General features: G+C 43.3%; 1 protein-coding gene and 1 long non-coding RNA gene across 12 annotated transcripts in view; one reads left to right on the top strand and one right to left on the bottom strand.

Annotated features, from left to right (window-relative positions):
- The window catches only part of CCNY (cyclin Y), an 876,528-nt gene that overhangs the window by 266,441 nt on the left and 584,169 nt on the right, over positions 1-25,918 (bottom strand). The gene's annotated exons all lie outside the window — the stretch shown is intronic.
- Positions 1-25,918, top strand: part of LOC126962990 (uncharacterized) — a 117,736-nt gene that overhangs the window by 41,854 nt on the left and 49,964 nt on the right. Inside the window, exon 4 of one of the 5 annotated variants that reach the window (XR_007728881.1) lies at positions 24,265-24,737. The exons of the other annotated variants lie outside the window; for them this stretch is intronic. This is a non-coding gene — a long non-coding RNA (uncharacterized LOC126962990). The remainder of the gene's footprint in view (positions 1-24,264; positions 24,738-25,918) is intronic. 5 annotated transcript variants of the gene reach the window in all.

The following is a 25,918-nucleotide window of genomic DNA, read 5'->3' as shown; positions in this document are numbered from 1 at the left end:
GACAAATATTGTATGAGTACAATATTTGTACTTTGAAAAGATTAAGAGAACTTTGAAAAGATTAAGCTAAGTGAAATAAGCCAGACACAAAAGGACAAGTATTATATGAATATTCATAGAGACATAAAGTAGAATAGAGGTTATCAGGGGCTGGGAGTAGGGTAAAATGGTGATTTGTTGATTAATGGGTATAGAGTTTCTGTTTGTGATGATGAGGCCAGGGGCGGTGGCTGAAGCCTGTAATCCCAGCACTTTGGGAGGCAGAGGCGGGCAGATCACCTGAGATCTGGAGTTTGAGACCAGCCTGACCAACATGGAGAAACCCTGTCTCTACTAAAAAGTACAAAATTAGCCAGGCGTGGTGGCACATGCCTATAATCCCAGCTACTCAGGAGGCTGAGGCAGGAGAATCGCTTGAACCCGGAAGACAGAGGTTGCAGTGAGCCAAGATCATACCATTGCACTCCAGCTTGGGCAACAAGAGTGAAACTCCATCTCAAAAAAAAAAAAAAAAAAAAAGTATTATAAGGGATAACTTGTTTACAAATATCTGTATGCCAACAAATTAGATAACTTTTATTTATTTATTTATTTTGGAGACAGGGTCTCACTCTGTTGTCCAGGCTGGAGTGCAGTGGTGCAGTCTCGGCTCACTGCAGCCTCCGCCTTCAAGGTTCAAGCAATCCATCTGCCTCAGCCTCGTAAGAAAACTGGGACTACAGGTGTGAGCCATCACACCTGGCTAAAAGTTAAATAACTTAGATGAGATAGACAGATGCCTAAAAAGCCACTGCTACTGAAACTGGCTCAAGAAGAAAGGGACAATTTAAATAAATCTATAACAAAGAGATTGAATTAATCACCAGAAAACTACCACGATGAAAATTCCAGGCCCAGGTAACCTCACTTGTGAATTCTACCAAACACTTAAATAGTAATTAATACCAACTCTTCACCAACTCTTCCAAAAAATAAAAGGGTATAAAACACTTTCCAAATTATTCTATTATGCCAGTATTACCCTCATACTAAATCCCAACAATATCACTAGAAAGCATCTGTTGAGTATAGATGTAAACATCCTGAACAAAATACTAGAAAGTGAAACCAGCAACATATAAAAAGATTTATGCCTCATGACCACGTGGGATTTATCCCAGATATGCAAAGGTGGTTTAACATCTGAATATCAGTTAATGTAATACATGATACCAATAGAATAAAGGACAAAAAACACAAGATTATCTCAATAGCTGTAGAAAAAAAGCATTTGATGAAATGTAACAATCTTTCATAATAAAAACATTCAATAAACTAGGAACAGAAGGGAACTTTCTCAACCTGATAAATGACATTTATGAAAAACCCACTGTTAGCATTACACTTAATGGTAAAAGACTAAATATTTTCACTCTCAGATCAGGAATAAGACAAAGATATCTGCTCTCATCACTTCTATTCAGTGTTATACTAGAGGTTCTAGCCAGGATAATTATAAGAAGTAAAAACATCCAGATTGGGAAGGAAGAAGTAAAATTATTTCTATTAGCAAATGCAATGATCTTGTATCTAGAACAATCCTAAGGAGCTTAATAAAAAAAAAAAAAAAAAAAAAAGCCTTAAAACTGAGGTATGAGTTCTGAAAAGTTTCAGGATAAAAGATCAACATACAAATATCAGTTGTGCCAGATGCAGTGGCTCATGCCTGTAATCCAAACACTTTGGGAGGCTGAGGCGGGCAGATCATTTGAGGTCAGGAGTTCAAGACCAGCCTGACCAACATGGTGAAAGCCTGTCTCTACTAAAATACAAAAAGTAGCTGAGTGCAGTGGTGTGTGCCTGTAATCTCAGCTACTTGGGAGGCTGAGGCAGGAGAATTGCTTGAACCCAGGAGGTTGCAGTGAGCTGAGATCGCACCATCACACTCCAGCCTAGGGGACAAGAGCAAGACTTCGTCTCCAAAAAAAAAAAAACAAACAAAAAACACTCTTAGAGGATATTAGGCAGTGGTTTCTTAGATATGACACTGAAAGCATAGGCAATGAAAGAAAAAAAGATAAACTGGACACCATAAAAATTCAAAACTATTGGCGGGGCGTGGTGGCTCACACCTGTAATCCCAACACTTTGGGAGGCCAAGGAGGATGGATCACCTGAGGTCAGGAGTTTGAGACCAGCCTGGCCAACATGGTGAAACCCCATCTCTACTAATAATACAAAAGTTAGCCAGGCACGGTAGTGAACGCCTGTAATACCAGCTACTCGGGAGATTGAAGCAGGAGAATTGCTTGAATGCAGGAGGCAGAGGTTGCAGTGAGCCAAGATCATGCCACTGCACTCCAGCCTGGGCGACAAGAGTGAAACTCCATCTTCAAAACATAAAAATAAAAAAAATTAAAAATTAAAAACTATTGTTCTCCAAAAGATACCATCAAAAAAATTTAAAAACAACCCACAAAATGGGGAGAAAAATCATTTCTTGGGTGAGGGGCTTGTATATAGAATATATAAAGAACTCTTAAAACTCAATAATAAAAAGACAAATCATGGAAGTAAAAATGGGCAAACATTTTGAATTTCTCCAAAAAAGATGCATAAATGGCCAATAAACCATGAAAAGATGCAACACCATTAGCTATCAGGGAGATGGAAACCAAATCCACAATGAGATGGCACTTCACGCCCACTAGAATTGCTGCAATCCAAAAGATAAGATGGCAAATATGTGAAGAAATTGGAAGCCCACTATGCTACTGGTGGGAATGTAACATGTTGCAACCTCTTTGGAAAGCAGCTTGGTAATTTCTCAAAAGGTTAAATATAGGGTTATATGGCCCAGCAATTATATTCCTAGATATATGCCCAAGAGAAATAAAACCTTAGTCCACACAAAAAGTCATACACAAGCCAGGTGCTGTGGCTAACGCCTGTAATCCCACCACTTTGGGAGGCCAAGGCCGGTGGATCACGAGGTCAGGAGTTCAAGACGAGCCTGGCCAACATGATGAAACCCCATGTCTACTAAAAATATAGAAATTAGCTGGGCATGATACTCAGGAGGTTGAGGCAGGAGAATTGCTTGAACCAGGACCCGGGAGGCAGAGGTAGCAGTGAGTGAGATCATGCCACTGCACTCCAGCCTGGGTTACAGAACCAGACTCTGTCTCAAAAAAAAAAAAAAAAAAAAAAAAAAAAAAAAAGAGTCGTACACAAATACTGTAGCAGCATTACTCAGAAGAGCAAAAATGTGGACACAACACAAACAACTGACAGAGGATTAAGTGAATAAAATGTGTTCTATTGATACAATGGAATATTTTTTGACAATAAAAAGAAATAATGTACAGTAATGCTACAAGATAGATGTACTTTAAAAACATTATGCTAAGTGAAAGAAGCTAGCTTTAAAAGATCTCATATTAGGCCAGGCACGACTCAACGCCTATAATCCCAGCACAATGAGAGGCCAAGGCGGGTGGATCACCTAGGGTCAGGAGTTTGAGACCAGCCTGGCCAACATGGTGAAACCCCATCTCTACTGAAAATACAAAAAATTAGCTGGGCGTGGTGGCAGGTGCTTGTCATCCCAGCTACTCAGGAGGCTGAGGCAGGAGAATCGCTTGAACCCAGGAGACAGAGATTGCAGTGAGCCGAGATTGCCCCATTGCACTCCAGCCTGGACGATATGAGCAAAACTCCATCTAAAAAAACAAAAAAAAACAAAAAAAAACTCATATTACATGATTCCATTTAAAGGAAATGTGTAGAATTATCAAATCTATAGAGATAGAATGTAGATTATTGTGTGCCCAGGGCTGGAAAGGTTAGGGGTAAATGGGAGTGACTGGTAATGAGTAGGGAGTTTTCTTTTCAAGTGTTGGATTTGTTTTTTTGCTTTTGTTTTTGTTTTATGTTTTGGTTTCTTTTTTTGTTGTTGTTGTTTCATATAGACAGGGTCTCGCTATGTTGCCCATGCTAGTCTCGAACTCCTGACCTCAAGCAATCCTCCCACCTTGGCCTTGGAAAGTAGAAAGTACTGGGATTACAGATGTGAGCCACTGCACCTGGCTAAAGTGTGTTAATGTTGTAAAATTGTATGTGATGATGGTGGGACAACTCTGAAAACATACTAAAAACTATTGAATTGTATACTTCAAATGAGTGAATTGTATAGTATGTAATTTTATCTCAATTGTCTTTTTGAAAAAATTATAAAAACCAATAAAAAATCAATGAAATTTAGCACATTAGCAGGTAAAATAGAAAAATATATAGTTCTCTCAATAGATGCAAAAAAAACAAAACTTAACACCCTTTTATGATTTTTTTTTTTAAGACAGAGTCTCGCTCTGTCGCCCAGGCTAGAGTGCAGTGGCACAATCTCGGCTTACTGCAACCTCTGCCTCCTGAGCTCAAGTGAGTCCATGGCTCAACCTCCCAAGTAGCTGGGATTACAGGCACACACCACCATACCCAGCTAATTTTTTTTTTTTGAGATGGAGTCTTGCTGTGTTGCCCAGGCTAGAGTGCAGTGGCACAATCTCGGCTCACTGCAACCTCTGCCTCCTGGGCTCAAGTGAGTCCATGCCTCAAAACCTGCCAAGTATCTGGGATTACAGGTGCACACCACCATGCCCAGCTAATTTTTTTTTTTTTTTGAGATGGAGTCTTGCTGTGTTGCACAGGCTGGAGTGCAGTGGTGCAATCTCTGCTCACTGCAACCTCCGCCTCCCGGGTTCAAGAGATTCTCCTGCTTCAGCCTCCCGAGTAGCTGGGATTACAAGTGCATGCCACCAAACCAGGCTAATTTTTTGTATTTTTAGTAGAGAGCAGGGTTTCACCTTGTTAGCCAAGATGGTCTTGATCTCCTGACCTTGTGGTCCGCCTGCCTCGGCCTCCCAAAGTGCTGGGATTACAGGCGTGAGCCACCATACCCAGCTGATTTTTTAAAAACAACATTCATAGTCAACAAATAATTGAAGGAACTTTTTGTTGTTGTTGTTGTTGTTGTTTTGAAACAGAGTCTCACTCTGCCACCCAGACTGGAGTGCAGTGGGGCGATTTCAGCTCACTGCAAAACAACCTCCACCTCCCGGGTTCAAGCAATTCTCCTGCCTCAGAGCCCCAAGTAGCTGGAACTACAGGCACCTGCCACCACACCCGGCTAATGTTTGTATTTTTAGTAGAGTCTGGATCTCACCATGTTGGCCAGGCTGGTCTCAAACTCATGACCTCAGGTGATCTGCCTGCCTCAGCCTCCCCAAGTGCAGGAATTACAGGTCTCAGCCACCGCTCCCAGCCAATTTTTTAAAAGCAACATTCATAGTCAACAAATAATTGAAGGGAACTTTTGGGACCTGATAAAAGGTATCTACCAAAAACAAATTTAAATAAAACATACTTAATGGTAAAGCACCAAATGTTTTTACTCTAAGATTGGGAACAAAGCAAGAATGTTCACCTTCTCACTTTTCTTCCTTTTTCTGGAGGGCCTAGATGATGCAATAAAGTAAGAAGAAGAAAAAGAAAGGCTTACTGGTTGGAAAGAAATAACTAAAACAGTCTTTATTTATAGGTCATGACTACATGTGTGGAAAATCCTAAAAAATGTACTTTGTTAATCGATGAGTAATATTAACAGGATCATATGATAGTCAATATACAAAAACCAACTATATTTTTTATACTAGCAGCAAATAATTAGAAAGTAAATATTAATATCATTTATAATGATATGCAAAATAAAATTTTTAACAAATTTAGATGTATGTGCAAGATCTTTACACTAAAACTCTAAAATATTGAAATTTTTAAAAACCTCACTAAATGGAGAGATATCTATGTTCATGAACTAGAAGACATAATATCAACATAAAGATTCAGTACAATCACTATTACAGTCTCAGAAGGATTTTTGAAATGGAAAATCTGATTCTAAAATGTATATGTAATACCAAAGGATCTAAAATGACCAAAATAATTCTGAAGAATGAACTTGGAGGTTTTACACTGCCTGATTTTAAGACTTACTATAAAGCTACAGTAGTCAAGGCAGTGAGGAAAAACTCAAAATATGTTCATACATTGATGGATATTGATTTGGCCAATTGATTTCCAATAGAGATTAAAGGTAAAACTGAATGGAGAGAAGATATTCCTTCTAACAAATGATTGTGGCACAACTGGGCATCCTTATGGGGAAAAAAAATGAACCTTGACCCTTAATGTCACTACACACACAAAACTGAATTCAAAATGGATTGTATACCTTAAATGTAAGAGCTGAAAGTAGAAAATACTAGGAGAAAATCTTTACAACCTTAGGATAGGCAAACATGTCTTAGGGCACAAAAGCACAAACCATTAAAAATGATAATAAATTGACTTCACTGGAACTTATAACTTCTCCCCATCTAAAGATAGCAAGCCACAGACTGTAGAAAAAAAATACATATATACATATATATGACAAATTATTCATTTCTAGAATAGACAGAAAAAATTTGATAACTCAATAATAAGACAAATAACCCAATCACCCAATAATGCAAATAAACACAACCCAATAAGACACATTGACCATTACAGAAAAGATTTGAAGATTTGAAGAAGCATTTCTTCAATTATCTTCAAATAAAATATGTAGAATATATATGTATTAATAAGCACATGAAAGGATGTTCAATGTCTTTAGTCATCAGGGAAATGGAAATTAAAATCATAATAGGATTAACTACTCACTCAGTAAAATAGCTAAAATTTTAAGCCTGCCCATACCAGTAATCAGTTACTATGTGGAGCAAGTGGAACCCTTATACATTACTGGTGGTATGTAAATGATATACCCATTTTGGAAAACAGTTTTGCATTCTCTTATAAACACATGTTTACCATATGGCCTAGGAATCCCTCTCCTAGGTATTTACCCAAGAAAAGTGAAAATACATATCCATTTAAATACTTTTTTTTTCCACTTTGGGAGGCCGAGGTGGCTGGATCACTTGAGGTTGGGATTCGAGACCAGCCTGGCCAACATGCTGAAACCCCATCGCTACTTAAAAAACAAAAATTAGCTGGATCTTTTACATGACTGTCTATATCAGTTTTATTCACAATATTCAAAGCCTGAAGACAAACCAGCAGTTCATCAACAAGTGAACAGACAATCAAATTATGGTATATTCATATTAAATACAATGAAATAGGAATCAGCAATAAAAAGAAATGAACTACTGATAGACCCAACAATGTGGGTAAATCCCAAAAATATTATGCTGAGTGAAAGAAGCTAGACACAAAAAAAGTACACTATATGATTCCAATTGCATGAAATTCTAGAACAGGCAAAATTAATACGTAAGAAAACAGATCAGGCCGGGCGCGGTGGCTCACGCCTGTAATCCCAGCACTTTGGGAGGCCGAGGCGGGCGGATCACAAGGTCAGAGATCGAGACCACGGTGAAACCCCGTCTCTACTGAAAATACAAAAAAAAAAAAAAAAATTAGCCGGGCGCGGTGGCGGGCGCCTGTAGTCCCAGCTGCTCGGGAGGCTGAGGCAGGAGAATGGCGTGAGCCCGGGAGGTGGAGCTTGCAGTGAGCCGAGATCACGCCACTGCACTCCAGCCTGGGCGGCAGAGCGAGACTCCGTCTCAAAAAAAAAAAAAAAAAAAGAAAAAAGAAAACAGATCAGTATTTGCTTGGGTTCAGGAATGGTGGAAGGATTGATTGAAAGAGTACATGAACTTTTAGGGGTGATAGAAATGTTCTGTCTTGATGCAGATGTGTTTATTTGTCAAAATTTATTTTACTGTGTGCTTAAAATGGGGCTATATATTATTAGTAAATTAAACTGTTTGTTCTAAAAAGTAAATGTGTGTGTATAACATTTAAGGAACCCTAAAATAATTTTAATTATTTAAATAGGGAACACGATATCTCAAAATAATTTTAGGCTTTCTCTCCTTTTGAAGAAACATTAATGCCTCTATTTGGACAAACTATAGTAGAACACATTTTTATAGTAACAAGTGCTCTAGTCGTTTAAAGAGATTCTAACCTTTGAGTTTGAGTCTCAGCTAGGAATAAATCCTTTTAAGTTCTACATAAAAAATACTCTCTTGAATTCCGTAAAAAGAAAACACTGCCTGCTTACAGAATTTTTCACTGCCAAAAAGATTGTGGCTAAGAGGTAGCTCTTTTTGATGGAGAAAGGACACCTTCAAAAATCTCTCTACTTTCTATGGCTCGCACCTATAATCCCAGCACTTTGGAAGGCCGAGGCAGGTGGATCACTTAAGGCCAGGAGTTCGAGACCAGCCTGGTCAACATGACAAAACCCTGTCTCTACTAAAAATACAAAAATTAGCCAGGTGTGGTGGTGCTCACCTGTAATTCCAGCGACTTAGAAGGCTGAGATGAGAAGATCTCTTGTACCCGCAAGGCAGAGGTTATAGTGAGCTGAGATCACGCCACTGCCCTCCAGCCTGGGCAACAGAGTGAGACCCTCCATCTCAAAAAAAAAAAGGCCAGGTACGGTGGCCCAAGCCTGTAATCCCAGCACTTTCAGAGGCTGAGGCAGGGTGATGTCCTGAGGTCAGGAGTTCGAAACCATGGCCAACATGGCGAAACCTCATCTCTACTAAAAATACAAAAATTAGCTGGGTGTGGTGGAGGGTGCCTGCAATCTGAGCTACTCGGGAGGCTGAGGCAGGGGAATCACTTGAACCTGGGAGCTGGAGGTTGCAGTGAGCCGAGATCACACCTTTGCACTCCAGCCTGGGCGACAGAGCGACACTCCGTCTCAAAAAAAAAAAAAAAAAAAAAAAAAAAAGGGGGTAAGGTAAAATATTAATTCTTAGTAAACTGAAAAATTAAGTATGTATATCATAATATTTACCACTAAATAAATAAAAAGACAAAAAGCTGTATGGAGAGACATTGTCAAAAAGAAATCATAAATTAAATTGGAATAGTAGAAAATATTCACATAATCCCAAAGAAGTCACAAAAGAGGAGACAAACATAAACCAGAGAGAACAAACAGAAAACAAGTAATAAAATGTTAAACCTAAATCCAGGCTGGGCACGGTGGTTCACGCCTATAATTCCAGCACTTTGGGAGACCAAGGTGGACAGATCACCTGAGATTGGGAGTTCAAGACCAGCCTGACCAACATGGAGAAACCCCATCTCTACTAAAAATACAAAATTAGCCATGCGTGGTGCCACATGCCTGTAATCCCAGCTACTCGAGAGACTGAGGCAGGAGAATTTCTTGAACCCGGGAGGCAGAGGTTGCGGTGAGCCGAGATCGTACCATTGTACTCCAGCCTGGGCAACAAAAGCAAAACTCCATCTTAAAAAAAAAAAAAAAATCCAACCACATCCATAATTTTTAAAAATGCAAATGGTTTAAACGCAGCAATTTGAAATCAGAGATTACTGGGCGTGGTGGCTCATGCCCCTAATCCCACCAGCTTAGGGGCACTGCTTGAGCCCAGGAGTTCAATACCAGCCTGAGTAACATGAGACCCTGTCTCTACAAATAATAACAATAATAATAATGATGATAAAGAAAGAAAATTAGCCAGTTGTGGTGGCTCACATCTGAGTAGTCCTACCTACGCAGGAGTGTGAGGTGGGAAGATCACCTGAGTACAGGAGGTCAAGGCTGCAGTGAGCTGTGATCGCACCACCATACTCCAGTCTGGATGACAGAGCAAGACCCTGTCTCAACATATACAAATAAATAGAGATTATCAAAATGGATGTTAAATGACAGCATATATACATGCTGTCTATGAGAAACTCAGTTCAAACATAATGATATAGGCAGCTTTAAAATAAAAGGATATGTGGCTCATGCCTGTAATCTCAGCACTTTGGGAGGCCAAGGTGGGCGGATCACTTGAGGTCAGGAGTTTCAAGACCAGCCTGGCTAACATGGTGAAACCCCATCTCTACAAAAAATACAAAAAATTACCCAGGCATGGTGCTGGGTAATTACAGGTGGTGCACACCTGTAATCCCCCCAGCTACTCGGAAGGCTGAGGCAGGAGAATCGCTTGAACCTGGGAGGCGGAGGTTGCTGTGAGCTGAGATGGTGCCACTGCACTCCAGCCTGGGCGACAGAGCGAGACTCTGTCTGGAAAACAATAAATAAATAAAACAAACTGTAACAAACTTAGAAGAGTTGAAATCATACAAAGTATGGCCTCTAACATAATGAAACTAACCTGGAACTGAATAAGAGAAAGAAAAATCCCCCAAATGCTTAGAAATTAAACAACACACTTCTAAATTGTTCATGGATCAAAGAGGAAGTTCCAAGGGAAATTACAAGTTATTTCAAATTGAGTGAAAATGAAAATAGAACATATCAAAATTTGTGGGATGTACTTGAAATAGTGATTGGAGGGCAATTTATGCCATCAGATGCTTATATTAGAAAAAGAAAAAGGTCTTAAATCAATAGCCTGAGTGAGCTTCCACTCCAAGAAACTAGAAAAAGAAACTAGCAAACTAAACCTAACCAAGCGGAAGGAAGGAAACAAGGATCAGAGAAGAAATCAACAAAATTGAAAATAAACAAAACAAGAATAGCGAAAATAAACACTGGTCCTTTGAAACAGCAATAAAATTAATAAACTTCTGGAAAGACTGACAAAAAAGATAAAACACAAATTACCCATATTAGGGATAAGGGAAGGATATCACTCCAGATCCCACAGACATTAAAGGGTATTATAAGGGAATACTATGAATAACTATATCCACATAACTTCAGGCATGGCAGGAGGAAGTGATTACACAAAGGGGCATGAGGACACTTTGGGACTGAGGGATATGTTCATTTTCACGATTATGGTGATGGTTTTACAGATGTATACCTACATCTGCAAACCTGGGCATCATAACACAGGCAATGAGAATAACTGGAAAAAAAAGTTCAAGGGCTGAGTCCTGGGTACTCCTTCATGTAAAGGGCAGGAAGACAAGGAAGATCCATTTGTCAAACTATACACTTGAAATACGTACAGTTTATGATCTGTAAAGCATACCTCAAGCTATTTTTTATTTTTGTTTTTATTTTATTTTATTTGAGACAGTCTCATTCTGTCGTCTAGGCTGGATGCATTGACCCGATCTCGGCTCCCTGCAGCTCCCATCTCCCGAGTTCAAGCGATTCTCCTACCTTAGCCTCCCAAGTAGCTGGGACTACAGGTACGTGCCACCACACCTGGCTAATTTTTGTAGTTTTAGTAAAGACAGGGTTTCACCCTGTTGGCCAGGCTGGTCTCGAACTCCTGACCTCCAGTGATCCGCCCTCCTCAGCCTCCCAATGTGCTAGAAATACAGGCCTGAGTCACCTCGCCAGGCCCAATTAAGCTATTTTTTAGAAAAACCGTTATGAAGCAGTAAACTATTCCTTGGAGGTGGTTAGGGCATCCGTTACCTACCATCAAAACTGTCCTTACTGGCTAGGCACAGTGGCTCACGCACTTAGGGAGGCCAAAGCGAGTGGATCACAAGGTCAGGAGATCGAGACCATCCTGGCTAACACAGTGAAACCCCATCTCTACTAAAAATACCAAAAATTAGCCGAGCTTGGTGGCACGCGCCTGTGGTCCCAGCTGCTTGGGTGGCTAGGGCAGGAGAATCGCTCGAACCCAGGAGATGGGGGCTGCAGTGAGCCAAGGTCACACCACTGCACTCCAGCCTGGGCAACAAAGAGAGACTCAGTCTCAAAAAAAAAAAAAAACAAAACTGTCCTTACCCCTGCACAATAAGCTTTTATTATTCTTCCGCTATTGTCTTTCTGAAGTCAGTGTGTCTCTAATATTTCTACTGTGTGCAATGAAATATTGATATTTTTATCCACATATCTCATCCTCTATACACTGAATTATAAAACCAGAAGATTTTAGTGTCTTCTACTGCTCGATTCACTTAAGTAGAGGATAGTTTTTATCATCTAGTGTCGTCAATGATAGTACACTAAATTATTCAGAATTATGTTCACCAGCAGAGTTCCTAAAAACACATGAATCAAAAGCTAGTTTGGGCCTCAGGGAGAATCCACTGCCTTCATTAATGCTACAGACTCAAGAACTGTACCCTCAATGATCCCAGTGGGATGGTGAAACCCAGGTGAAGTTCACTCAAATGTGCAGCACATCTCAGTGATCAAAGGAAGACAGCCATGGAACACGTTATAGCATGTAATTACAAGCTGGAACTCTCTCGGGTGCACTAAGCTTGGGCACCGTAAGATGTATCTCTTTGCTGTCATTTGTTGTTAAGCAGCAATATGCAATTTATGTGTCCTAACAGCCTGGCAATAGACTCTTCTTCATTGGGAGTACAGAACAACATGCACCGACCAACTCCACTACAGCCCCATTTTCTTTTCTTTTTTTTTGAGACAGTCTCACACTGTTGCCCAGGCTGGAGTGCAGTGGCACAATCTTGGCTCGCTGAAACCTCTGCCTCCCAGGTTCAAGTGATTCTCCTGCCTCAGCCTCCCAAGTAGCTGGGATTACAGGTGCCCGCCACCACACCCAGTTAATTTTTTGTATTTTTAGTAGAGACAGGGTTTCACCATGTTGGCCAGGCTGGTCTCGAATTCCTGACCTCGTGATTTGCCTGCCTCAGACTCCCAAAGTGCTGGGATTATAGGCATGAGCCACTGTGCCCGGCCTGTTCAGATTTTTAAAACAGGCTGGGCATGGTGGCCCACACCTGTAATCCCAGCACTTTAGGAGGCTAAGGTGAGAGGATCTCATGAGCCGAGGAGTTCAAGACCAACCTGGGCAACATAGTAAGACCCCATCACTATAAAAAACAATTTTTTTGAAAAAATAGTCTGGCATGGTGGTACATGCCTGTGGTCCTGGCTAGTTGGGAGCCTGAGGTGGGAGGATTGCTTGAGGCCAGCAGTTTGAGGCTGCAGTGAGCTATGATTGCACCATTGCATTCCCAGCCTGGGTGACAGAGTGAGCAACCCTGTCTCAAAAAAAAAAAAAGAAAAAAAAAAAAAGGTGAAGGTGAGGAAGATTCAACAAAACAGAATGAGGAGTAGGTAATGAAGTAAGAGAAGAGTGATGTCCTTGAAGCCAAGAAAAGATAGAACTTTATGAAGGAGAAAATGAACAACTTTGTGAGCGACGGCCAAGAGTTCTAGGAAGACAAGAACTGAAAACTCTGAGATTAAGAAATATGCAGATCTTGTTTATTCTACCGGCTTTACAGAGATATAACACATACCATAAAATTCACTCATTTACAGAGTAGAATTCAGTGGTTTTAGTATATTTAAAGAGTATTACCACCATCACCCCCATCCATTTTAGAATATTTTAATCTCATCCATGCCATAGCATGTACCAGTAGTTCCTCCTTTTTATGGCTGAATGCTATTCCATGGTATGGTTATATCACATTGGATATATCACATTTCATTCATTTCTCCATTCAGCAGTTGATGGGCCTTTGAATTCTTCTCATTATTTAGCTATTATGAATAATAATATGCTACTATGAACATTCCTGTACAAGGCCAGACGTGGTGGCTCACACCTGTAATCCCAGCACTTTGTAATCCCAGCACCACCGAGGCAGGTGGATCACGAAGTCAGGAGTTCAAGACCAGCCTGGCCAAGATGGTGAAACCCCGTCTCTACTAAAAAAAAAAAAAAAAAAAAAAAAAAAAAAAAAAAAAATTAGCCAGGTGCGGTGGCAGGTGCCTGTAATCCCAGCTATTGGGGAGGCTGAGGCAAGATAATCACTTGAACCCAGGGGAAAGAGGTTGCAGTGAGCTGAGATCATGCCACTGCACTCCACCCTGGGTGACAGAGTGAGACTCTGTCTCAACAAGAAGCACAAAAAAATTCCTTTACAAGTTTTTGTGTAGACATTCCATTTCTCTTGGGTGCATACCTAGGAGTGAAATTGGTGGGTCAAGTGGTAACTATGGAAACTTTTAAAGGAGCTGCCTGTTTTCCACAATGGCATTTTCCATTCCCAGCAGCATATGTGAGTGGTTCCAATTTCTCCACATTCTCCCTAACTCTTTTTACCTGATGTTTTCATTATAGCCATGCCAGTGGGTGTGAAGTGACATTTGATTGTGGCTTTGATTTGCATTTCCCTGATGACCACTGAGTACAGCATCTTTTCGTGTGCTTTTTGGCCACATGTGCATCTTCTTTGGAGAAATACTTCCAGATCCTTTGCCCATTTTTTGTTTAGATTGTATGTCTTTTTAGTATTGAGTTGTAAGAGCTCTTTATATAGTCTAGATACAAGTTGCTTATCAGATATGTGATTTGTGAAAATTTTATTGTATTCCATGGGTTGTCTTGCACTTTCTCAATAGTGTCTTTTGAAGTGCAATTTTTTTTTATTTTGCTGATGTCCAGTTTCTCTATTTTTAATTTGACTTCTCTTGCTTTCAGTGTCATATCTCAGAAGCTGTCACTAAATCCAAAGTCATTATTTCTATGTTTACTTTTAAAAGGTTTATATTTTGGGTGCCTACGTTTAATATTTCACTCTGTTTTGAGTTAACTTTTGTATATGGTGTGAGGTAAGGGTTCAACTTCATTTTTTTGCATGTGGCTATTCAGTTGTCCCAGTATCATTTGTTGAAAAGATCCTTCCTTCCTTCCTTCCCCCTCCTTCCTTCCTTCCTTCCTTCCTTCCTTCCTTCTCTTCTTTTATCCTTACTCTATCACCCAGGCTGGAATGCAGTGGTGCGATCTCAACTCACTGCAACCTCCACCTCCCAGGTTCAAGCAATTCTGCTGCCTCAGCCTCCTGAGTAGCTGGGACTAAAGGCATGCACCACCATGCTCAGCTAATTTTTGTATTTTTTGTGGAGACAAGGTTTCACCATGTAGCCCAGGCTGGTATTCTTTCCTTACCAAATGGTCTTGGCACCCCTGTCAAAATCAACTGGCCGTAGATACAAAGATGAAACGTGGAGATCTTTGGTGATCTGAACAATAGCAGTTTTTATGAAATGATAGAGACAAAAAGTTAATGGGAATGGATTTATGGCAGAATGGGAAGAGAGGAATTGGAAATAATGAGTAGAAACAAGTATACTGAGGAGTTTGCTAGCAATAGCAGCTGGGGGATGGAGCCATAACAGGGGGTGAGGAGTTCAGCTCCTAGCTAAAGACCTCTATGTGATCTTTCAAATTTGACCATAGGCAATTACACGGGCTTGTCCTGGCAGGCCTCGTAGGGAAGGCTGCCCTCTCCACGCCAGATTTGGCACACAGCCAGTGCATGACAGTCATGAAGGGTGCTGTGGTCAAGGACTCAGGCCCCATGGGCAGGCCTTGCTCTCACACATCTGCATTCCTAGTCCAGGTGCCTCCATTTGAAATCTCTTTAGGGTCTCTGGCTGAGGCCTTCCTCAGACGCCTCTCCTTATCACGAAGAGAAGAAGGAATCTTGCTTTTCTCTACTTGGACTTGATTATTTTCCACACTTAACCCTTCCTCTTATATCTGACCCTCTGCACACTGTTCCATGAGGGAAAACAGAGCAGACAGGAGTGGACATTCCCTGCAGGCGAGCCCCTTGCTTAAGGTATGGCATTAGATGATTAAAGGCTTGGCGGGGCGCAGTGGCTCATGCCTGTAATCCCAGCACTTTGGGAGGCCAAGGAAGGTGGATTGCTTGAGGCCAGGAGTTTAAGACCAGACTGGCCAAAGTGGTGAAACCCCGTCTCTACTAAGAACAAAAACTAGCTGGGCGTGGTGGTGCATGCCTGTAATTCCAGCTACTCAGGAGGCTGAGGCAGAAGAATCGCTTGAACCGGGGAGACAGAGGTTGCAATGAGCCAAAATTGTGCCACTGCACTCCAGCCTGGGTGATAGAGTGAGACCCTGTCTCAAAAAACAAAACAAAACAAAAAAATAAATAAATAAATATATATATACACACACACACACACACACACACACACACATATATATGGCTTGACTGGTGCTTTCATTTAGGCTTGTTGTTTCAATCACGACTGTAATACTAGCTGGAGAGCTCCGAAGAGCCACACTGAGCCCCCCACAGAGGATGTCTTGTTTAGTTGGTTGTTTTTCTATGGGAGGCATTACCAGCAAGATCATGTACTGATGAGAATGGGCCAATAGAGAAGGACTAATGAAATAGAAGAGAGAGAGAGGGCGGCTGGCATGATGGATACTGTGCTTTGCCAGGATCCCCTCTCAGGGCCGGTGCACCCAGCCCCTGGCTCCTGGCAGGGAAGGTTCACAGCTGTGTCCCTTGCTGGGAATGCCCTCAGCCACAAATAACTGCCTTGCCCAAGCGTACTCCCCTCCCAATAGGTGACCCCTGGCCAAGACCAGGGTCACAAAGGAATGGTCTCCAGCCCAGCTCCAGAGCACCCTAAAGAATTGCCTGAAGCTTTAGCTGCACTTGCATTTTGAGTTAGTTTCTTCTTCTGCTCAGTTCTGTCTTCCTCACCTGCCTACGCGTGCCTCTCAACAGCATTTCTGTATGCAACACTCCACCTCTGTTTCCAGGGAATATCTAAGATGATTGGGGTGGACCTGGGAAGCAGACTCTAAGATGAGACTTTGGAGCTGGATTCCTGCTGGCAGGCTGGCAGTAGGGACCCCATCACTAGTGGTGGGCAGAGTATGGACAGATCTGGGGTACTGCAGCAGTTCAGGGACTGACTTTCACCTGGAGTGGCCCAGACTCCTCTGGAGTATTCTCCAGCTCCTTCAGCGTGTGCTCTCTCCCCTCCCTTGTCAGGCCCATGGCATCCTCGGTTGGGCTTTGCTGGGACCTGACCTGTTACTGGTCTATAATCAGCATTGTATCTTTTGAGCTCTTGACAAGCCCCTGATGATGGGATGAGGATGGGGGACAGGTCAGCAGAGGCTGGAGGACTTGCTGAAGAGCTGGCCTCACACTCTCTTCCCTTCTTCTCCCAACGTCATCCATCTCTCAGGTGACACTCCTGCCAAGGACTTTGAATTCATCCCCTTTTTCCCCTCACCTGGCCACCCAAGCACCTCCAAGCTCGCCCTCCCTAAACTCTGTACTAAAGGCAGGAGGGACCCCACCACTCAGAGATCATTATTGGCTCCCCACTATCCTCAGGATAAACCGAACTCCTGGGATGGCCTTTTAGGATTTGGACCCTCCCCAGCCTCATCCACTAAAGAGATCAGGAAAGGGCCAGTTGGGGTGCACAGGCCCAAACCCAGGTCTCTGAGGAAATCCCCCTGAATACCACTGCAGATGACCATGGCCCAGGCCGCAACATACAAATGTGAGCTCTGTGACAGGAAGTACTCCTTTGGGGGAAAAAAAAGAGCACAGGCATAGGATGCACTGGCTGTTGCAGTATCTCTGGTTCTAGAGACTGAGAGAGACAGGAAGCTATTTCTAAGTTTCTGACTTGCTAAGCACCACGGGTTCATAGAGAAGAAACAGCGGCAGGCTCAGGACAGTTGACTATCACCAATTCCGAGGGCCTCCTAGACAGAGTTTGAGGAAGTCTTAACCTGTAGCTGGAGAAGAGGACCTGACTCAGAGCTTCACAATAGCAGAGCCTCGGAGAAGGTTGAATTCTCGGCCCCAGCAGGTCTCTGGGCAGGGTCAGGGCCTAATAGGAAAGGAGTGTGACCCTGAGACTTGAGATGGGAATACTGGATGGATGCAATTAAGAACCTGGAATCTACTGGGCTTGCAAAAGTGGGCCGTTTCTTCTTGTTAAAAAAAAAATAGTATTCTCTACTTGCTTAAAGATGTTGCAGAAGCTTTAAATGAGGTAGATGTTTTGCAAGATGAAGGCTGCAACTCTCATGATTGCCCCCTCTTCCTCTCCTGGAAACAAGACTAGTAACAGGTCAAGTTCCAGCAAAGTCCAACTGAGGCTGCCCTGGGCCTGACAAGGGAAGAAAGGGAGCACACGCCGAAGGAGCTGCAGAATCTGGCTAAGCCCTGCTGGCAGGAGCTAGAATATGGAAGAGATGGAATCCCAAGGTGCTGGATCCAGAGCAGCCAAATGAAAAGCTGGATAAGTTGGCATTTATCAATCTGAGAGCACTCCCTTGTTATAAGGATTTAACACCCTGGCAGATGTTAAGACACCGTGAAGATGGCTCTTGGGAGCCTGAAGGTAATGGGCCACATTCAAGAAAAGGCCTGTCGCACAAAGGCAGAAAAAGCGGAACACCCACAAGCTGACTGTGTGCCACAGGAGAGCCCAGGAGGCCAAAGTGATGAAGAAAGGACTAGTGAGAGGGGCCCCAGAATCATGGAGAGTTCCGTAGTGACTGTCCTCTGAAGGCCAGGGTTGATGAAAGGTGATACCGTTCACAACTGGGCTCCCTGCCAGGCACGGTGGCTCACACCTGTAATCTCATTACTTTGGGAAGCCAAGGCAGGAGGATTGTTTGTGGCCAGGAGTTTGAGACCAGCCTGGGAAACATAGTGAGAACTTGTCTCTGTAAGAAATTGCAAAATTAGCTGGGCATGGTGATGCATGCCTGTAGTCCCAGCTACTACAGAGGCTGAGGTAGGAGGATAGCTTGAGCCCAGGAGGTTGAGGCTGTGGTGAGCTGTGATTATGCCACTGCACTCCAGCCTGGGTGTCACAGCAAAACCAGGTCTCTAAAAATAAGAATAAATAAATAAAAAGCAACAGCTGGGCTCTCTGACATAGCAATGAGGATTCCAACCTTCCAAAATGATGGAGGCCAAGTGGCAGCACCTAATCATTAGAATCAAGGCAGGTGCAACTATCTCAATGAACACAAGGTTGGAATGGCAACTAGGAGGAGTTTCTCACACAGAGAACAAGGAATGGGGCTTATAGGACATAATTCTTAAAAGTCAAAAATGGTTAGGAGGCTAAAGGTAGTCACTACAGTAAGTCACGATCCCTTGTTTGTTTCTGGACCTGAACCTATTTTCAGGTCCAGAACTTACTGAAGGAGAAGTCTGTGGCTGCAGAAACATTACAAATGTATTTACTAGTGATCCCCCAGTCCTTCTGTAAAGAACTATGGCGGCTTACATGGGTAACCATGCCTAGGTGAAAGGGGAATACCTAGACTTTTTGAGGATTATTGGATAGAGTCTGGATTGACACTGAAACCTGGGATTCAAAGCATCACCGTGGCTTCCCTCCTAAACCAGGGGTGGCTGGGGCCATGTGGTCCATGGTTCCCAACCTAGGTCCAGCTCGCAGACCTGCCCAGCGGTCATTCCTCTGGTCATGGATGTACAATAAGACTGGACACACTCTTTAGCTGGCAAAATCCCCACCTGTAAAGTGGGAATTATTGCAGCGGGAAGGGCGAGCGGAAACCTCTGAACTCCTTTCTCCCACAGGAACGACAGTGAGTCGACTGGGTGCAGTGGCTCATGTGTGTAATCCTAGCACTTTGGGAGGCCAATGCGGGTGGATTATTTGAGGTCAGGGGTTTGAAACCAGCCTGACCAACATGGAGAAACCCCATCTCTACTAAAAACAAAAAAATTAGCCGAGCGTGGTGGTGGGCACCTGTAATCCCAACTACTTGGGAGCCTGAGGCAGGAGAATCGCTTGAACCCAGGAGGCGGAGGTTGCAGTGAGCCGAGATGGCACCAATGCACTCCAGTCTGGGTGACACAGCAAGAATCCATCTCAAAAAAAGGAATGACATGAATCAAAAACAATACCTAGAAAGCAATGCCACCCTCAGATCCTTAAAGAACGAAGGGCTAGTGGTCTCTGTCATATCCCCATTTCTTCCACCAGTCTGGCCCCTGCAGAAGCCAGGGGGATCACAGCAGGTGATGGGAGACTGCAGCAGACTTAACTAAGGGGCAGCCCCAGCAGCAGCTGCTGTGCCCATGTGGCAGCTTTGCTAGAGTGCATTAGCACCACTGCTGGCACAAGGCATATGACTGTCCAGCTGGCAAATGTGTTCTTTCCCATCCCTCCCAAAAGAAGGATTAGAAGCAGTTACCATTCACATGGGACACGAAACAGTATACATTTCAGTTTTCCCTCAGGACTACGTTAGCTCCCTGCCTTCTGTCACATTACACTGAAAGGGACCCGTAACATCTGGACATTCCACAGAATAAGACATTGGTCCTCTACGTTGATGACCTGGTGCTAATTGGACTTGAGGAGGAAGAAATGGCAAGTTCGTTGGAGGCCTTGATAAAACATATGCCATTTGCAAGGTGAACAGTGAGCCCTGTTCAGGTTTAGGAGCCTGTGACATCAGGGAAAGGCTTAGGGGTCCAGAGGGCTGAAGTATGCAGGGATATCCCCTCCTCACCCCTACTAAGAAGATGCATAGCACTTGGTGATTTTGTTTGGCTGTGTCTCCATCCAAATTTCATCTTGAATTGTAGCTCCCATAATTCCCATGTGTTGTGGGAGGGACCTGGTGGGAGATAATTGAATCACGGGGGTAGTTTCCCCCATACTGTTCTCGTGGTAATGAACAAGTCTCACAAGATCTGATGGTTTTAAAGGGGTTTCCCCTTTCACTTAGTTCTCATTATCCCTTGTCTGCCACCATGTAAGACGTGCCTTTGCTCCTGCTTCGCCTTCTGCCATGATTGAGAGGCCTCCCCAGCCATGTGAAACTGAATCAATTAAACCTCTTTTTCCTTATAAATTACCCGGTCTTGGGTATGTCTTTATTATAAGCAGCCTGAGAACAGACTAATACACATGGCAAGTCCTTTCAGGTTCTGGAGGTAGCAAATTCCATACTTGGGAATGCTGATCCAGCACACTGACTGGGTGACATGGAAGGCTGCCAGATGGGACCCAGAGCAGGAAGGGCCCTGCCGCAGGTCCTGGCTTCTGTACAAGCAGTCATACCCTCTACCCTAGCAGACCTTATATACTAGAGGGACCTGTGGTGGGAAAAGATGCTGTGGGGAGTTTGTGGTAAGCCCAGTAGGAGACTCACAGTGTAGCCCCCTCTGGTTTGGGAACAAGGCTATGCAGCATTTCACATAAAGCAGCTCCCATCGCACAAGTGGTTTGGGAGAGTTGATGTGTCTGACCACAGGACATCAAGTAATGCTGTGGGCAGAGCCGCTGATCATAACCTGCATCGGCCGAATCCACCAGGTCACAGTTTGGGAGTCTATCCTCCTCAAGAGGGTTCCAGCAAGCCCATCCTAGATTGGAACCCATGCCAGGCCAGAGTACAAGTAAACTGCATGAGCTGGTAAGAATAAGGAGGATTACTGGGCAAGGTGGCTCATGCCTCTAATCCCAGCACTTTGGGAGGCTGAGACAGGCAGATCACTTGAGGTCAGGAGTTCGAGACCAGCCTGGCCAACATGACGAAACCCGGTCTCTACTAAAAATACAAAAAAAAATTAGCCGGGCATGGTGGTGCATGTCTGTAATCCCAGCTACTCAGAAGGCTGAGGCCGGAGAATCGCTTGGACCCTGGAGGCAGAGGCTGCAGTGAGTCAAGGTCGTGCCACTGTGCTCCATTCTAGGCGACAGAGTGAAACTCCATCTCAAAAAAAAAAGTTAATTAAGAATGAGGAGGATGAGGAGGTTTTGGAGACATGAGCAGACAAGATTAAGGAGAAATAGGCATTTAGGAGAATGGGAAAGAGAATGGATTAGGGAAATATAGGACTTCCAGGCAGCGCCAAGAGCACACTTGAAGTTTATAGCAATTTGTAACAAGCATGTGAAAAAAAAGCTCAACATCACTGATCATTAGAGAAAGGCAAATCAAAACCACAGTGAGATACCATCAGAGTATCACTCTGACCACCAGTCAGAGTGACTATTATTAAAAAAGTCAAAAAATAACAGGTGCTGGCAAAGTTGTGGAGAAAAAGGAACACTTATACAATGTTGGTGGGAGTGTAAATTAGTTCAACCATTGTGGAAAACTCTGGTGATTCCTCAAAGACCTAAAAAACAAAACCACCATTCAACCCAGCAATCCCATTACTGGGTATATACTTAACAAAAAATAAATCGTTCTATCATAAAGACACATGCACACGTATGTTCATTGCAGCACTATTCACAATAGCAAAGACATGGAATCAACCTAAATGCCCATCAGTGGTAGACTGGATAAAGAAAATGTGGTACATATATACCATGGAATACTATGGAATACTATGCAGCTGTAAAAAAGAACAACATATTTTTCTTTTTTCTTTTTCAACACGGATGGAGCTGAAGGCAATTATCCTTAGCAAACTAACACAGGAACAAAAAACCAAACACCGCATGTTCTCACTTATAAGTGGGAGCTAAACGATGAGAACACATGGACATAAAGGGTGTGGGATGAGGAAGAGGATCAGGAAAAATAACTAATGGCCGCTAGGCTTAATATCTGGGTGATGAAATAATCTGCACAACAAACCCCCATTACACAGGTTTACCTATGTAACAAACCTGCACATGTACCCCTGAATGTAAAAAGTTAAAAAAAAAAAAAAAAAAGAGGCCAGGCACGGTGGCTCACACCTGTAATCCCAGCACTTTGGGAGGCTGAGGTGGGCAGATCAACTGAGGTCAGGAGTTTGAGACCAGCCTGGACAACATGGAGAAACTCCCTCTCTACTAAAAATACAAAAATTAGCTGGGCATGGTGTTGCACACCTGTAATCCCAGTTCCTCAGGAGGCTGAGGTAGGAGAATCACTTGAACCTGGCAGACAGAGGTTGCAGTAAGCCGAGATCACTCCACTGCACTCCAACCTGGAGTGAGACTCTGTCTAAAAAAAAAAAAAAAAAAGAGATTTATGGCACTTTGTGACAGTGTCATACATTTTAGGTCATCATGGATTTGTGTTTTTCTCCATTTGGCTTCAGCTGCCTGGGTGCAAGTGAAGAGTGGGTCATTAGTGGTATTTTCACTGGGGCCAGGATTGTACCTCAAGTACAACAGAAAGAAAGAGGAGCATGTGAGTTGAGGGTGTAAGCCAGAGGGTAATTATAACAATGCACTGTGGAACCCAAGGGGGTTACCAAGGGGGGCAGAGGGCAAAGAGCCAAGGAAATGGATTGCAAGCCCCAGTGGGGCTGGAGGGGCCACTGGCATCAGGGTGAAGGAGGGAATGAGCTGCAAAGACAGATGGTGGAGGTGCAGAGTGGGAAGCTGAGATTTCTCCTGTCAGAGAACAGCAGTCAGGCTTCTCTTTAGCCTGGGTGACCTTGTCTTTAAAAAAAGCCTAGCAGGTTAGGCTCTGGTGAAATAGTTTCTCCTGATGGCTGGCCTTGTTGAGAACAGAATGTTCTGGGGTATTTCAGAATGGAGACTTTCCCTTCCCCCTGCCAGAAGCATAGGGGATTTTTCTTCAGCCTTCATTGTGAGGACCTGGTAGAGCTCTGGGAGGTAAATTCAAAGGAGTGTGTGGGACTCTCTTCTGAATGGCTCCCCCTGAAGTTGTTAACTCTCAGGCTTCTCCACACTGAACCTCTAGCAATCCATCCATTGCAGCTCAGGGTTTCCTGTCCTGGAGCTGATTCCTGGGGTGGTTTTTGTTTGTGGGTTTCTGCTCTATTAAGTTGTGATTTTCCATAACTGCCTGTTTGTCTCTTCAATTTTGGGGACAGTGGTTTTCCCTGTGACTTCACTCCTCTGACAGATCTAAAAAGAGCTGTTGATTTTTCAGTTTGTTGAGCTTTTTACTTGTTATGACAGAGCATGACTTCTAATCCCTTTACATGTCAGGCCAGAAACAGCTATAAACTTTAACTCAATAAAAATATAACAAGGCCAGGTGTGGTAGCTCATGCCTGTAATCCCGGCACTTTGGGAAGCTGAGGCAGGCGGATCACGAGGTCAGGAGATCGAGGCCATCCTGGCTAACATGGCGAAACACGGTCTTTACTAAAAGTACAAAAAATTAGCCAGCCATGGTGGTGGGCGCCTGTAGTCCCAGCTACTGGGGAGGCTGAGGCAGGAGAATGGCGTGAACCCGGGAGGTGGAGCTTGCAGTGAGCCGAGATCACACCACTGCACTCCAGCCTAGGTTACAGAGTGAGACTCCATTTCAAAAAAAAAAAAAAACCAGAACTGAGTGTGTCTAAGAATTGTGAAAAGGGGTAGAGATTCAGCTACACACTGAAGTTAGAGCAACAAAAAAGAGATGGCATGATTGGCAGGTGGCGTTGTGGACTCTGGGCAAATTGGAGCACTCACACTTCAGTACATACACCAATTCAGGCAAAAACCCCAAAATATGTTATTTTAAAATTTTAATGTTTTCACAGTGAGAACAAAATCTGAAAATGTCTTTCCAATTAGTTTATCAACCCTGAAACAAGGAAGCAGCAAGTCTGATGTCACTTGATGTGAGTCATGGAGGACACATTGGTAATTCCTCCCCTTTCTTCTATTTTTCTATTTGTGCTATATTTGAATGTTTTTGTCCCCTCCAAAATTCATTAGACTAAAGTGAATTTTAGTCTCCTATGCAACACTATTAAGAGGTGCACCCTTTAGGAGGGGACTGGGTCATGACAGCGAACCCTCATGAATGGGATCGGCTGCCTCTACCAAAGGGCTTATTGGAGGGAGTTTACTCCTTTTTTCACCTGTTTCATTTTTTCCGCCACGTGAAGACAGAGTTCCTCCTCTCCATTTTGGAAGCAGAGAGTAGCCCTCACCAGACCCCAATTCTGCCAGCACCTTGATCTTGGACTTCCCAGCCTCCAGAACTGTGAGCAGTAAATCTTCATTGTTTGTAAGTTACCCAGTCTGTGTTATTGTTTATAACAGCACAAACAGACTGAGACTGATATTGGCCCTAAGAAGTGGGGGTGTTGCTATAACAAATACCTGAAAATGTAGAAGCAGCTTTGAAACTGGGTAATGGGTAGAAGCTAGAACAGTTCTGAAGTGGACACTAGAAAAAGCCTGTTCTGACCTGAATAAGTCATTAAGGGCAATTGGAGTAACGGCTCGGAAGAAGGGGAGAGTTGTAGAGAAAGCTTCAGTCTCAGAGATTATTGAAGTGATCGTGAACAAAATATTGGTTGAAATATGGACAATAAAGGTCATTCTGATGAGGTCTTAGGTGGAAATGAGGAGTATCTTGCTGGAAACTACAAGAAAGGTCACATGTTCAAAAGTGGCAAAGAACCTGAGTTATGTTCATATCCTAGTATTTTGTAGAAGGCAGAATTTAAGAGTGATGAACTTGGCTGGGCATGTAATCCCAGCACTCTGGGAGTCTGAGGCAGGTGGATCACAAGGTCAGGAATTTGAGACCAGCCTGGCCAACATGGTAAAACCTTGTCTCTACTAAAAATACAAAAATTAGCCGGGCATGGTGGCAGGCACCTGTAATCCCAGCTACTTGAGAGGCTAAGGCAGGAGAATCACTTCAACCCAGGGCGCAGAAGTTGTAGTGAGCTGAGTTCATGCCACTCACGCCAGCCTGGGTGACAGACTGAGACTTCATCTCAAAAAAAAAAAAAAAAAAAAAAAAAAGAAGAGTGGTGAACTTGGCTGGGCACAGTGGCTCATGCCTGTAATCCTAGCACTTTGGAAGTTTGAGGAGTGTGGATCACTTGAGGTCAGGAGTTTGAGACTCAGCCTGGCCAACATGGCAAAACCCCATCTCTACTAAAAATACAAAACTTAGCCAGGTGTAGTAATCCCAGCCACTAGGAAGGGTGAAGCAGGAGGATCGCTTGGACCCAGGAGGTGGAGGTTGCAGTGAGCCAAGATTGTGCCATTGCACTCCAGCCTGGGCAACAGAGTGAGACTCTGTCTCGGAAAACAAAAAAGAAAGTAGGCAGGCAGGCAGGCAGGCGCGAAGGAAGGAAGGGAGGGAGGGAGGAAAGGGGTGATGAATTAGAATATTTGGCAAAGAAAATCTCTAAGCAGTGTTCAGTGTGCCATATAGCTGTTTTTAACTGC

Source organism: Macaca thibetana, chromosome 9, assembly GCF_024542745.1.
Source record: "Macaca thibetana thibetana isolate TM-01 chromosome 9, ASM2454274v1, whole genome shotgun sequence".
Taxonomy (NCBI): domain Eukaryota; kingdom Metazoa; phylum Chordata; class Mammalia; order Primates; family Cercopithecidae; genus Macaca; species Macaca thibetana.
This window is presented reverse-complemented; position numbering and strand designations above follow the sequence as displayed.